This window comes from Diabrotica undecimpunctata, chromosome 6, assembly GCF_040954645.1.
Source record: "Diabrotica undecimpunctata isolate CICGRU chromosome 6, icDiaUnde3, whole genome shotgun sequence".
NCBI classification, from domain to species: Eukaryota; Metazoa; Arthropoda; class Insecta; order Coleoptera; family Chrysomelidae; genus Diabrotica; species Diabrotica undecimpunctata.
Genome location: NC_092808.1, coordinates 1,866,365 through 1,881,002, shown reverse-complemented (window position 1 = coordinate 1,881,002; position 14,638 = coordinate 1,866,365). Strand labels below are relative to the sequence as shown.

Sequence of the window (14,638 nt, the reverse complement as noted above, 5' to 3'; positions counted from 1 at the left end):
TTCATCATAAATTCATTATAACCTATAAAAAACCGGTTTTTCATTTAGCATTTCAATTGCCGGCTATTTAGAAGTCAAGTTCAAAAAAATCGCGGAAATGCGTTCGAGCTGGTTATGGTTAACTATGGTTACGTCATTCGGTGATTTAGTTACTCCCACTCATTGAAATACGGATTTTCTATTCGTACCTATTTATAGGCATACAAATAACAACAAATTATACATACAGGGGATTATTATTATGTACATAGTTAAGTACACAGCTGACTGATTAACATATTAGTGAGAGTGTAACATAAAATAGAAATATATATATTTTATCGACATTAATGAAGAATTTAATGGAAAAAAAGTAGTCTTAATCTTTTTTTGAAAGATTCTCGTTCTTTTATTTTGTTCTGGAAATAGTTTAAACATTACCAGGTCTTATTTCCTCAAATTTCTTTTGAATGATTTTCCAAGTATTTTATTTCCAATATCTAATGATACAGTCAAATTTAAATCAATGACGGGTATTATAATTATAGTAATAGTCTAATAAGTATAAAAACCGCAATTGCGAAAAAGAAACCAGTGTGCAAGCGAGCTTTTGCGGGAATTTGAATCGTATGTTGCTTGTATGGTGTAGTTGGTTTACCCATAAGCCACTGACATTTTACTCCAGTCGGTCAGTAAAAAAATAATCGATTTCACGTAAAAATCTTCTACAGATTTTTAAAGGTTCTAAAACGTTTCTGAGGGATAGCTGATGATAAATCCTTAAAGGCGTACAGCTGATTTTAATTAATTTTTTAGCTCTTTTTCCTTTACTTACCTATTTCTTCTTCTTTTTCTTTCTCTTAATAAGCAAGTACCTTTACCCCCGTTCTTAGGAAGCATCATATTTCCTTTTGCAGACCGCAAAAATCATGTTCCATTTCTTTCGAAAAGTGTTCCCAGTGATCATTTTCTATTTTTCTTACAAGTGCATGTGTTTCGTTTCTAATTGTCTTATAATTATGATATGCCTCTTGTGTTTTGGTTGACATGTATTTCAGGTAAGCTTTTTTCTTTTCTTTACATTTTGCCTTCACTTCTATACAAAACCATGGAGTTCTTCACCTTGGGAACGATTTATTTTTATTTATATTTCTTTCACCAAGAACTTCCTTTACCTATTTCAAGCAGCAAATTATAGAGTGCTTTACAATTTGCAAGACACCAAAACTATTAGATCAGGCAATTGATACGGAATTAAAGTACGAAATTGATGGACGCTTGGAAGAAATATTTTGGAAAATAATTCGTGAGACGATGATAAAGATACGTGAGTTTAGGATGTTGGAATTGTGCCGCAGTACCTTTGACATTATACAATAATCGTGAAGCTAAAGCAAGAAAGTCGATATAAAGAGCCCCATTTGCGACAAACTGTAAGAATTTTTTTTCAAACTGACTCTTTAGAAAATTATTTATACCAAAGAGATACCAGCAGTTGGGATTAAATTGGGCGATTAGATTAGATCATTCGTTACTGCATCTTTCCATTTCTTTCTTGGGACTTTCTTTAACAAAAGTAAATACAGTAAAACCTCCCTTAACCGAAACCTTTTTAACCGAAACATTGTTTAACCGAAACGGCTAACAGTTTCAATAATTTCGTCAATAAAAAGTAAATGTTTGTCGCAAAACGTAAACAATTCCGTTAATTTCACTCACCAATTGATGTCTATGTGTGTTGGGAAATCACAAAAACCAAGAGCTCTAAAAGATATTTCCGAAAAAACATTTTAAGGTATAGAAGCCAAAAAAGTTCATGGATGTCGACCACTTTATTTTTAGAATGGTTTGAAATGAATTCGTCTCAAGTGTAAAATCCTTTTTAAAATCAAAAAACCTTCTCATTGCATCTCAAAGCATTGTTGCTTGTTGACAAGGCGCCCTCACCCTCAAAATCTACAAAATGGTGACAATTGTCAGATTTTTGCCACCGAATGTCACAAGCTTAATCCAGCCGTTAGACCAGGGAGTCATAGAGACATTCAAGAGACATTATAGAGAAGCATTCTTAAGACATCTGTTATTCCAGGAGACGAATTAATCCAAAAGTGTTCCCGAAATTCTCAAATCTTTAACAATAAAACATTTTTATTGGTGAGCTGAGTCGTGGGCCAAGATCAAATTTTCAACTTTGGAAAAACGCTGGAACAAACTTTTTGATTGGCGATCCTGAAGAAGAAAATGGTAAGAAAACGACAGAAGAAATTAAACCTTTCATTAAAAATTTGCCGGGACATGACGAAATTAACTAAGAAGAGATACGTGACTGGTTAGCAGCTGATGACTCAGAACGTGAATTCATCGACCAGGACATCATTGATATGGTTCTTTATCAAGACAACCTGAGCATATCAGATGACGAAGATGACGACCCAAGAGGCAACAGGCAGCACAAGACCGCCGACGAGATTTTCAATGCTTTAGAGGAAAGAATTTTATACAGTAGGCCTAATTAGTTAGGGACACGACTAGATTCTTAATTTTTGTTGTCATTACATAAAGTTTTGTCCTTTTCAGATTGCTTTACGTTTCGTCGAACAATCGAATGAGGCAAACTCATGATGTTCTGCAAATTAACGATGGAGGGGGAGAGAAACATCGTTGTCAAACGAAAACGCAAAAAAAATAGCAGATTTCTTTAAAAAAGCATGTTAAACTTGTTCATTTTCCTTAATTTTATTACTTTATTTTGGATTTACTTATTAGAAAACATTACGAAATTAACTCATAGTATTTTTTAATACCAATACTTTGATCAAGAATATTATAAAAAACAATGTTATTTTTAACCGAAATTCTTGTTATCCGAAACGGCCTCCCCCCCAATTATTTCGGTTAACGGAGGTTTTACTGTAAGATAAAATTAAATGTAATGATAATCAAAATGAAGTTCTTAAACATAAATACAAGATAATACTGAAAATGTTAATGAGCACTAAATTGTATAATATTTAACAAATTTTAAAAATTACTAAAATCATTCAAAAAAAAATTTTTAAAGAAAAAAATTTAGATTTTTAAATTTAAAAAAATTTTTTCGTATATATTAAAAACGCCGATTTTTTCAAGTTAATGGGTGACTATATGACAATTGATTTAATCTACCGTCGCACGCGACGGGCAAAATCACTAGTTTCGATTAAAAGTGTCATATCTTCTACGAGATATCAGAATATATGATGATCTAATGAGATATCTGCCAAAAAAGTATATTTCTCTTTTGGACGTAACATTTAAACAGGGTAGGGGTGAGAAAATAAGTACTGTTGCTACAACTAGTTTGCTATGTTAAAGTACGTTTTTACTGGAGCGTCTGTTGCGATCATCGCTGAGCGATCGTCGCTAAGCGATGATCTGTGCGATCCTCTTACGTGGTCTGTTACGGCGCCGTTTTGACTAAAGCGTCTGTCGCTGGAGCCGCTAGCGTCAATCGTTAGCGACTGGTTCGAGAACAGACACAGTCGCAAACGGCGAGCAACTATAGTGGCTTGTATATATAATTTTGAGAGTTTTTTATTTGAGAGATTCCTTCTAGAGACACTGAGTATGGAATACAGTTTGTAGACGACTTTTTCATATCGCTTTTTACTAAACTTAACACAAAATCAAATTGAAATTCATTCAAACGGAAGAACTATGGAGACTTAACATCATCGCCTAATAAATTGTTGATTATTAAAATTTTGAAGTATACTTCTTCTTGTTTTCTTTTACATACGCTCATCGCTGCAACAGTAAGAGTAACGTTAGAAAACTTAACAACGGCTTACCTCAAGGCTCAGTGCTAGCTCATTTATTATTTAACCTTTATACAGCATATATACCTGAAACAAAATCGAGAAAATTTGCTTATGCTGACGACCTGGCCATTGGCTTCCAAGATAATAGTAAAGAAGCAGGAGAACGAGCTCTAAACGAGGACTTAACTACACTAAGTAACTATTTTAAGAACTGGCGCTTACGTCCTAACACAAGCAAAACTGAAACCTGTCTCTTTCACCTGTCGAATCAACTTGCGGGCGATACTCTCAATGTAACTCTAAATGATACAGCTATCAAACATAACAACAACCCCAAATATCTAGGCGTCACACTTGATAGAACACTCACCTTCAAAAGTCATCTTACAAACGCAGCCGGTAAACTAAGAACAAGAAATAACTTAATATCAAAACTTGCTGGAACAACTTGGGGTGCTTCTGCAGATACTCTTCGGACCTCTGCTCTAGCTTTGGTTTTTTCAGTGGCAGAATATTGTGCACCAGTATGACTAAATAGTGCACATACAAGCAAAATCGATGTCCAACTTAACCAAACCATGAGAATAATCACTGGAACAATAAAACCAACGCCAGTGAGATGGCTGCCTACTCTGAGCAATATTGCTCCACCAGATCTACGCCGTACAGCAGCATTAGTGAGAGAGTACCAGAAAATTGTAGCCAACGTACAATTACCAATACATCAAGATATCTAAGACATCTCAAAAGAGCACCAGCGACTGAGATCTAGAAATCCTCCAATACGATCTGCCCGAAAAATTGGTAATTCCTATGATATACATAGGCAATGGACAACAAGATGGATGCCAACAGTAGAATCGGACTATATTAAGATATCCACCCCAACTCAGGGTTTCATCGGATCAAATCTGCCCCGGTCCACTTGGGCAAGGCTTAATCGTATATGTACCGGATATGGTAAATGTGCTGATTCGCTGTTCAGGTGTGGTCGTGCAGAAAGTCCACAGTGCGATTGCTGACAATCTAGACAGACCATAAGCCATTGTGTTTCAGACTGCTTGAATCGTGCCTACCGTGGAAACCTCCAGGACTTTGCGGAATGTTCCCCAGAAGCAATTGAATGGTTATGTAAATTGGACATTAATATTTAGTGTCATTCATTCTATCTTTAGTGTTTAAATAATATATTTAATATATGTGTATATATTATTGTATTTGTATATTTATCGTACTGTGAAAGTCCATACGCTAAATAATAAATAAAATCGCTGCAACAAAACCACTTGTTCGCTAGACAGTGGACAACTCACTAATCAAATCATCGCTTCAGTAAAAACGCTCAGCTTGCGATCATCGCTTAGCGATCACTGCTCAGCGATGATCGCAACAGACACCACAGTTAAAACATACCTTTACGTATGTGACAACTTTAAATAATAATTATTTAAATGATTATGAATATTTAAATGAATTTAATGAATTCTTCATTACTATCCCTTGTACACAACAATGTATACAATTTATTACTCTACACCAATATGAAATGTACTATAATCAATTTTTCTTTGACCTACAATTCTGGTAAATTTTGGTGCTGTAAAAAATACCTACATCACATAACAGTCCTCTCAAATTGGAATAAATGTTTCGATTTACAGCGATTACTCATATTTTAAATTGTTCAAAACAATTCATACGAATTATGCGAAATAACAAGCTGATATATCTATTACACTAATGATATAGATAAGGAGTATTTAAACTGATTGAAAACGTTGAAAAGAGTAAAAAAAGCGAAAACTTCAATGGCAAATCAAATAATTTTTATGATAATGTTCTTCATTCCAAGATTTTGGAATTTGTTCGGAATTCGGCTTTAAAGCTATCATCTTTTTATGGAGCGTTCTACACTTCTGAAAAAATTATTTCAAAAATTTAATTTTTAATTCTTTTGAAAATTTTGTTGATCCTAAAAAATTGGCTGCGAATTTGGTGATCGGTAAAAATAGAATACAAAACTTGAGCTTTCCAATAAAGAAGTTGCCAAACTAGAATTACGCTGGTTTTATACGATTTTATAAGACGATTTTACCCAAAAAGTTCAGCGAAACTCCAAAAGTGACTTATTTGTTATGAAAGTTGTATAATAGACTATCATTTGTACATCATTTTGTTGTCGTCCTAGCCTTAAATAGGAGGAAGACAGAAAAAATTAAGTGGAGTGATTGTAGAAGCAATTGATTGGATCCGACGTCGCATGGCGATGGGCAAAATCACTAGTTTACAATAAATATTGAAATGACATTAAAGACAGCATCAAAAATTACACAAAGGATCTTTTTCTTCTTTTATTGTTGTTTCTTCATTAATAACGAGTCAGCAGGATAGGAATTTTTTACAATTTTGCAAAGATGTTATCTTTGATAACAAGTTTTTTCTTGGTCAAGTTAAGTAAACATTTGTATGGTGGAACGCAAATTTCAACTAAGTTAAGATTTTACTTATATCACGTTGGTGGAACTGGACGTAACAATTATTATTCTATTGGGTTGCTCGGTAAACTTATACTTTTAGTAAACTTTTTCTCGAAACTTATATCCGATACGGTAGTCCAATATGCAATTGTGCATCCAGTACAAACTCTAACTTTTACGTCATCTACTTTTTTAAATCTTTAAATTAGCCTTGATTAGCATAAATTATATTGTCATTGCCAGTAATTAATTTTTCACTAATTCGTCCTTCTGTTTTATTAAGTACAGACGAATAATTTTAGGTATCAATGTCAAAAACTTATCAGATCGATATTTACGTACCTGACAATCATTTATCTGAGTACAAAAAGATATCGAAGTATTAGGTGTATTTATTAAATCCAATTCTGGGAATTCTGGTTTAAAAAATTCATAACTACTTCTTCAATAACTATTACAATGAGTACAGAGTGTTTTATTTCATATTGGATAGCTTGGTAACTTTTAGAATCCTAAAAATATACACTTTAGTTAATAGCATTTAAATTTTTTATGAGCTCCAGTTATAAAAAGAGAAAATTGTGAAAAATTTTGCACATATGCACGAATTAGATTTTGTTTCGGAGACACATGGTGGAAAATCTGTGCTTAGAAGAGAAGCCACTACTATTTTTATCTGGATAAAACATGGATTAATGTAGAACATTTTGTAACAAAAGTTTGGCACGATAAACAGGTTCTCGACAAACCTTCATTGAATGGCTGTTGATAAAACGATAGAACGCGCACATTAAAGGTTTGTCTACTGATACAGTTATCATTCAAGATTAAAGGAACCATGACCTAACAGTTACTGGAAAAAGAACGTGCTGAGATCGATTAATCAACCTCCTTGAACTATAATACATTTGAAAATGATTGCTAGCACAAATGTTATTGATCGTGAGATAAAACCCAATATAACATCATAAAACAATTACGGAGATTTTCTAAAATAAAATATTTATCATTGTTCTGAAAATGTTTGGACTTCTTATTGTAATTTACACTACATGTTTACCTACAGTCAAACAACTTGATCATTAAATATTTGGAATGGAATTTCGGGAAATTACGAGCCCCTTCCTATATCAGTTGGCCCACCTATGGAATTTGCAGCAGTTTAACTCGATTACCATAAACAAATTATACTCCGCATGTTTTTATAAGTTCCCATATTAATAAATATGGCATTTTTATTAATATTATCCTTATGTTTTTATTTATTTTCAACAAAAAAAATCAATGGGGAGACTCGGAGGTTAGAAAGCTATACTCTAACACTCCGCCACCGAGCTCTGTAGCAGTCCTGATGCCTTTCGTGTGCCAGATGTCTCAACGAGCCAGCCTTCTTCGACGTTTGAAGCCTCGGAAGCTACGGAGATAGTAGCCTGAAGTAGCCACAGTCACTGCCTGCCCTCCCCGAGATGTGGCGATACCACGGATGCCCGGGCAAACGAAGCCTACGAAACCCCAGGATAAGCGGATGGGAACCTGATTGCAGAGAAGAAGACGAACCGCTGAGAGAAATGGTACACCGACCGTGGATGGAGCCTGCCGCAGAGGGAGATGCAGCAACATCCGGCCCCAGGTTCAAGATAAGTGTGTGTTGTGAGTTTTATAGACAATGTTTTACTTTACTCGTATTTTTATGCATTTTCATGTATTTTTCTTGTATTTTTTTAATCAATAAATATTTTTTCCCAGTCGCAGAGTCTCCAGAGGAGGGGTAATGTCCTCGAGCGCGACAGTACGCACTCGATTTTTTCCTATTGGCTCTTGACATGGAAACCACTATTTATCGCTCGGACAGCTCATATAAATATTGGCGATTTTCAGGTCAGTCCCTCCAAGAACTTAGTGCTCTTGGGGCTCTGCTCCTGTTCTATTTTCCATACTATGTGGCTGAGAGTTATTAATCAACTACAATTGGTGTTACTACTTTGACAATCCTTTGTCATGTAAGAAAATATCTTGTCTTTGATAAGACAAGCCAACAGAAGACTACAACCTGATGTTTTATTTCGACGAAGAATTTGCCATGTAAGAAATATCTTGCCTTTCTCAAGGCAAGACGCCGAAGAAGATAAATATTTACAGGAGCTCTCGACGTTTACTCTGGAGCTCTCTACAGAGCATCCGGGGATGTGAGAAGGTGTTTAGACCCTTATTTACCTCTCCGAGATGACAGTGACAAAACGGAAACAGGAGTGGAACGAACACATTAGTAGAATGGCAGAGGATAGGATAGAATGGGATAATTCACAAATGGACGAAGAAGTATTGGCAGACCAAGAAAAAGATGTTGCGATAATTTAAACAATTTACGAGGCTAATATTGCAGAAGAAACAGGTTTTAAAGCCTAGATATAAGAAGGAAGAAGATTAAATATTAACAAATTAAGGATGAGTCTAGATTATTACACAGTTTTACATCAAACTAGAAGTTTTTCAACACTAAAATTCATTGATATTCACAATTTTATACGTATATTTGTTATGACGACGATTTAGTATGTTTGCCAGCATTTTTTGTTGCTAATATTCGATATCATACTACTTTCTTTGATGCTTTTGTAATCTTCTTTTAATTTACCAATTTTTAAGTTTCGTAACGATCCAATTTGGGCCTTTTATACTTATCAAGTCTAAAACTAAACTCGTCTTTAAACCGGACACATATGTATAATTACTGTATTATTATCGTGAAAAAGTATACTAAACGAACTTATTCGAAACAACTTAAAAATCGGGAACCCTTATGATCACGCGCCGCGTGCCAATAGCCACTGCCAAAACCGGAAAAAAATTTATTTGCCCACTTTATTATAAATTGCACTAAAATAACTCTAGTTACAGTAATTACATAGCGTAACGTTCAATCTTGTACGTGGTAGATCTTGTGAAACTTCAAAATTGAGGTAGTTACAAAATAGAAAAAAGTCTATAGAATTTATAAGAAAATCCCTACACCTAGGTTAGAAACAACTATCAGTAATTTTCATAAAATATTTAAGTACCTGTACTCCCTTTTATCAATTAAACCTATGATAACGATGTTACGTATACTTAATTTTTATATCTGGCATTTTTAACTGTCAGTTTTTATGTATTTTGGCCGGTTTTTTCATCAAGTTTAAATTAATTTTGATACAACAGATCAATGGCGCTTTTAATAATATTTAAACAATGACTTACGTGAATGTGTCCTTTTGTTCACTTTGTTGTTGACAATTAGGTGTTTATAACGACAAAAGTTTTGTTTAAAAACCGCACAACCACCTGTACAAACACCTGAAACACGTATGATGTGATGTCGGTTGCATTCGTGGAGGCAGGGCGCATGACTACTACTCGTGACAGTACTAAAGGTGGGGGATATAGAATTCTAAGGAGCAGTTACTAAAAGTAACACCTCAAAAACAAGAGCATTTGAATTTGATATTTAAATAAAATACCTCCGCAATTTATTCAACCAATAATTCACCTAATAATATGACAGTTATGGTTTGACATTTACTCCAGTCATCAGATACGAAAATGCTACTGAACCTGTAAAAATCATCCGAACAAGCTGAATTCTGACGAAAATGTCAACTTTGTGAACCCAAAAAATATGAAAAAATTTTACCACTTTTGCCTCCCGGCTTCCCCCTGAAACGCCGTCTTGTAGGGGAAAACGGAACAAATCGATTTATGAAAAACCTGAACGCCGTAGAAAAGAATGTTTCAAATAAAAAATGTGGCTGAGATAATTTTGGACAAAAATGTGTATTAGCACTCTTTGTGCAGAATAAACCGTTCTTTCAGAAACAACACTTTTGAACGACAGTTACGCGCGAGAAATCAATTTTGAATCAAATTTTTATCAACTCGACGGTAAGAATTCGATATCTTTTGATCCAAATGTCCTATCGACAAAAATCAAAATGCGTTTCTAAAGGCGAAAAGTGCAGTTGTCGTGTGTCATTTTGTTGTTTTGTCGCAAATGAAGTCAGTTTTTATAAAGGTGTTAAATTATATATTGTAAATGAGAAAACAAATGGCAAGTAAAAGAACAAAAAATATATGAAATTAAATATAAATCGTGAGATCCCTATTTTATCATTGGTCGAAATTCAATAGGATTGTCAGGTTATCGCTTAGAAATGATAGATCCTCGAGGGGTCCGAGATGAGAGACGCGTGTAGTTCAATGGTGGCGTGTATATTTTTAAAATAAGGAAAACAATAGGAAACTTGCACATAAAAATATTTTTGCGTCAACGGTAAAATTGTTAATTTATGTTAAATATATTTTGTTAAAATGTTATGTAACAATGTTATATTCAAAATATTATGTCTTACACAATTAATTGTGTAATCCAGATGTGCACACAATATTTTCATTCATTTATATTATTTTTAGTTTAAGAAATATGTACATGTTTATTTTACAACATCTCAAATGCTAAATTATACTTACTTACTTAAGCCGTCCTTTTGTACCCTATGGTGTCGAGGTGCTAAATTATATTATATTTTAAATCCAAAACTTTGTCCCTTATAATAATGAAATGTCACGAATATACTTCTGGTTCGTAATAATTTGTAATAAACAAAACCTATCATTTATAAATATCTTAAATTCATAACAAACAAGAAAGAAAATAACTTAAAAATATAAACGAAACTTTTAGTAGTAAACGTAATAATATCTAATAACTATTGTATCGCCTTGCATTTCTCCAATACAATATCTTCCACTGCTTTTTATAAAATTTTCCACCGTTAAGACATCAAACTGTAGATGAATTGTCAGATTAACCTTTTGAAAAACCCTCGTTAGTCATAATATGCGTTTTAAACTAAACACGACGTAGCATTCAAATTGAGCAATTTCCAAGAACACAAATATAATACCTGGAAATTTCCAATTAAATACGATTAAAATGGAAATAATAGAATTCCCGAAACAACCTTGTTTTTTCTTTTAAACTTTTATTTACAATCAATTTCTACATGAGAGTTTTAAGTAAATGGGAGTGAATTTGTAAATAGGTAATAGTTTCGAAATAACTTAGTCGCTTTGTGATCGACTTTGAGATCGGTAGAATGTACAATATTTTTTTTTTAATAAAATAAATATTCACATATAAATACCAACTTCTTTACAGAAAATAATAATTCTAGACCCAGCAACCTAATGGTTGCTGGGTCTAACAAACTTGCCATAATAATATAGTTATTAGGTACATACCAACTTAGAAAATTATAACCAGGTAGGACGAAGGATCTCACAGGTAGTCTCCGAATGTAGCAACAAAAAATCTCTAGAACTGTACCTATTAGTTATTATTTTAAAGAAATATTTTTATTCTGAATCACTTCCTGTTGCTAATTCACTATCACTACTGTCTTCTCCTGGAGTAATGATAATGGGCTCGATAAGAACATCAACACGCGTGTTTACGTCCCACATTTTATCTTCTTCTTTCTGTGTATGTTTAATGCATGACTGCCAGTTGGAAGCGGTTATATTTTGTGTGGCTTGGTCTAATAATAATTTGACATCTTTTAATTTAAAGGTTGTATTCTTTTGCGCTACCTCATTTTTTATTTGTGCCCATATTAGCACGATGGGATTCAATTCACAATGATACGGTGGAGTTCTTAATACAGTGATGCCATTCTCGTGTGCCATTTCGTCTACTGCAAATCTGATGTATGAACTCTTATGTTCGCGCACTATATCAAGTAATTGAACCTTTATCATGGATTCCTCAAAATCTATATTTTTACTTCTTAACCAATCTATTATATCTGCCTTTCGAGATGCAGAAGTCGGTATTTTTTCCATACGACGGCTGTGATAAGGTGCATTGTTCATTATAATTACCGAACCAGGATCTACAAGAGTCAGTATCGACGAAAACCACTTTTCAAACACATCCGAATTCATATCCTTATGATAATCGCCCGTTTTGATTGAAGTAAACACATTTAAACCATCTTGTAAAAAACCTGAATCACTTCCAATGTGCGTTATAATGAGACGTCTTCCTTTGCCCGAGGGTGCTTTTAAGCCGGTTGAAAGTCCCTCAATGAAAGCCTGTCGCGCACTTTTAATATTCAAGTCTTGCCATACTTTGGATTTCATATGACCCTCATTCAACCACGTTTCGTCCGTATAATAAATTTTTTTACCAAGTCGTCTAAAATCACGAATTTTTTGCAAATATTTTCTCCGCCATATCACTAATTCGTCTCTCTCGATCAACAAACTTTTCCAATTTCTCTTCACATACCGAAAGTCCATTTCATGTAAAGTTCTTTGTAATACTCTCATGGATATTTTATTTAAAGTATCATCTGCGTCTGCATTAACTTCTCGTTGAATAGCCTTTAACGTGGGCAGTTCGTTCCTAAAATAAAATCCATGAACTTTTCTTCGGATTATACTTTTCGTACTATCGTCCAATACAATTTATGCACGTCCTTTATGGATTGGTTTTTGGATAGGTTTGTTACCTTGAATTATTCGGAAAACCGTACGAGCCGATACTTTCGTTAAATCTCCAGACAATGCCGCGACGTCCTCTATAAGCATATCTGGATATCTTCTACGCAATCCCTCATAAACCGATTTTATCATTTGCTTTTCTCTCACAGATAACCACCTTTTTTTATTTTGTTTATTAACAGATGTACTGCACGTTGGTTTTGATGCCATGATGTTACCCGACGGTACGCTCATGAAATACTACCTTATTTAATGGTTATTTGTGGGTGAGTTTTCACAATGTTGCCGTATTGCATTAAGAATATTACTTTCGAAAAGAAATAACGGTGTCCGCCTGCCTCTCTATTGGCATTCAAGGTATAACTCAATGGCACGGATAAGCTGCAAGCGGTACTAAATAATAAATTTCGCAACAAGGCGAGTGTACCTTCTCTAGTTCGGACTTCCAATAGATGTAACCGTCAAAAATGATATTTGAAAAGTGGATTTGTGTGCTAATAAAGAAATAAATATATAGCCGCTTACCACCGAGTGTTAACGAACTACAAAATGTCTGCCCTGACAATCCTATTGAATTTATAAACTGTATAAATACCGATTTAACAATAAACTTAACCGTACTCTCTTCGGCGGTACATATACTAAAATTGGAACGATATAGAGATTAACGTGTTTCCTGCGCAAGAATGACACGCAGAATCGTGAAGCGTTCCACATGTTTGAACAAAATCTCATACATCTATTTGAAGTTAAAAATAATTCCTTAAACCATCCTATCTCTTTTCAAGAGATAAACTCATCTCTCCTAAACCTGAAGGATTCTAGTCCTGGACCTGATGATATTCCTTCAGCCTTTCTGAAACATCTTCCCTATCAGTCATAACGTATCTCTTAAAAATATTTAACAAAATTTGGCTCCACCACCTTCTTCTTCTTCATGTGCCATCTCCGCGCGGAGGTCGGCAATCATCATAGCTATTCGGAGTTTTGAGACGGCTGCTCTGAAAAGTTCATTTGATGTACATCCGTACCACTCTCTCAGGTTGCGCAGCCATGACATTCTACGCCTCCCTAGGCTTCTCTTTCCTTGGATCTTTCTCTGCATAATCAGTTGGAGCAAGATGTATTTCTCTCCACGTGTAATATGTCCGAGATATTCCAATTTTCTTGTTTTAATTGTATTTAAAATTTCTATTTCTTTATTCATCCTTCTCAGAACCTATTTGTTTGTGATGTGTTTTGTTCACGATATTTTCAGAATTCTTCTATATATCCACAGCTCGAATGATTCCAGTTTTTTCATTGATGTCGCATTCAAGGTCCAAGATTCCATTCCATAAAATAAAGTCGAAAAAACATAGCACCTCGCCAACCTAACTCTTAGTTCCAATTTTAAATCCCTTGTAGATAGCACTCTTCTCATTTTGTTGAAATTTGCTTTTGCCCTTTCTATTCTGATTTTGATCTCCTGAGTGTAATTATTTGTGGAGTTAATGATTCTTCCCAGATATGCATATTTGTCCTCTTGCTCGAGGTTGGTTCCGTTTATTAGAAGATTCTCGTTATTTCTTTTGAGTTTTCGATATTCTCATAAATTACGTCTTCTTTACATTCATTGTTAAACCATACTCTTTTCCATACTCCGCTATTCTGGTCACCAGTCTCTGAAGATCTTCAATATTTTCAGCTAAGATCACAGTGTCGTCCGTATATCTAATGTTGTTAATGGGAACTTCATTTACCTTTATTCCAGCTGTTTCACCCTTAAGAGCGTTTTTCAGGATCTCTTCGGAGTAGGCATTAAAAAGAATTGGCGACAATACGCATCCCTGTCTCACTCCA

General features: G+C 34.2%; 1 protein-coding gene and 1 non-coding gene across 2 annotated transcripts in view; one reads left to right on the top strand and one right to left on the bottom strand.

Moving 5' to 3' along the window:
• jar (Myosin heavy chain 95F jaguar) overlaps positions 1 to 9,626 on the bottom strand; it is an 85,188-nt gene extending 75,562 nt beyond the window's left edge. Inside the window, 1 exon segment of the mRNA XM_072533984.1 lies at positions 9,494 to 9,626. The gene's annotated coding sequence lies outside the window, so the exon portion shown is untranslated.
• Positions 9,627 to 13,413: 3,787 nt separating this feature from the next.
• On the top strand, positions 13,414 to 13,517 carry LOC140444791 (U6 spliceosomal RNA). The gene has a single exon (XR_011951342.1). It is a non-coding gene; the product is annotated as a U6 spliceosomal RNA (small nuclear RNA).
• Positions 13,518 to 14,638: the final 1,121 nt, after the last annotated feature.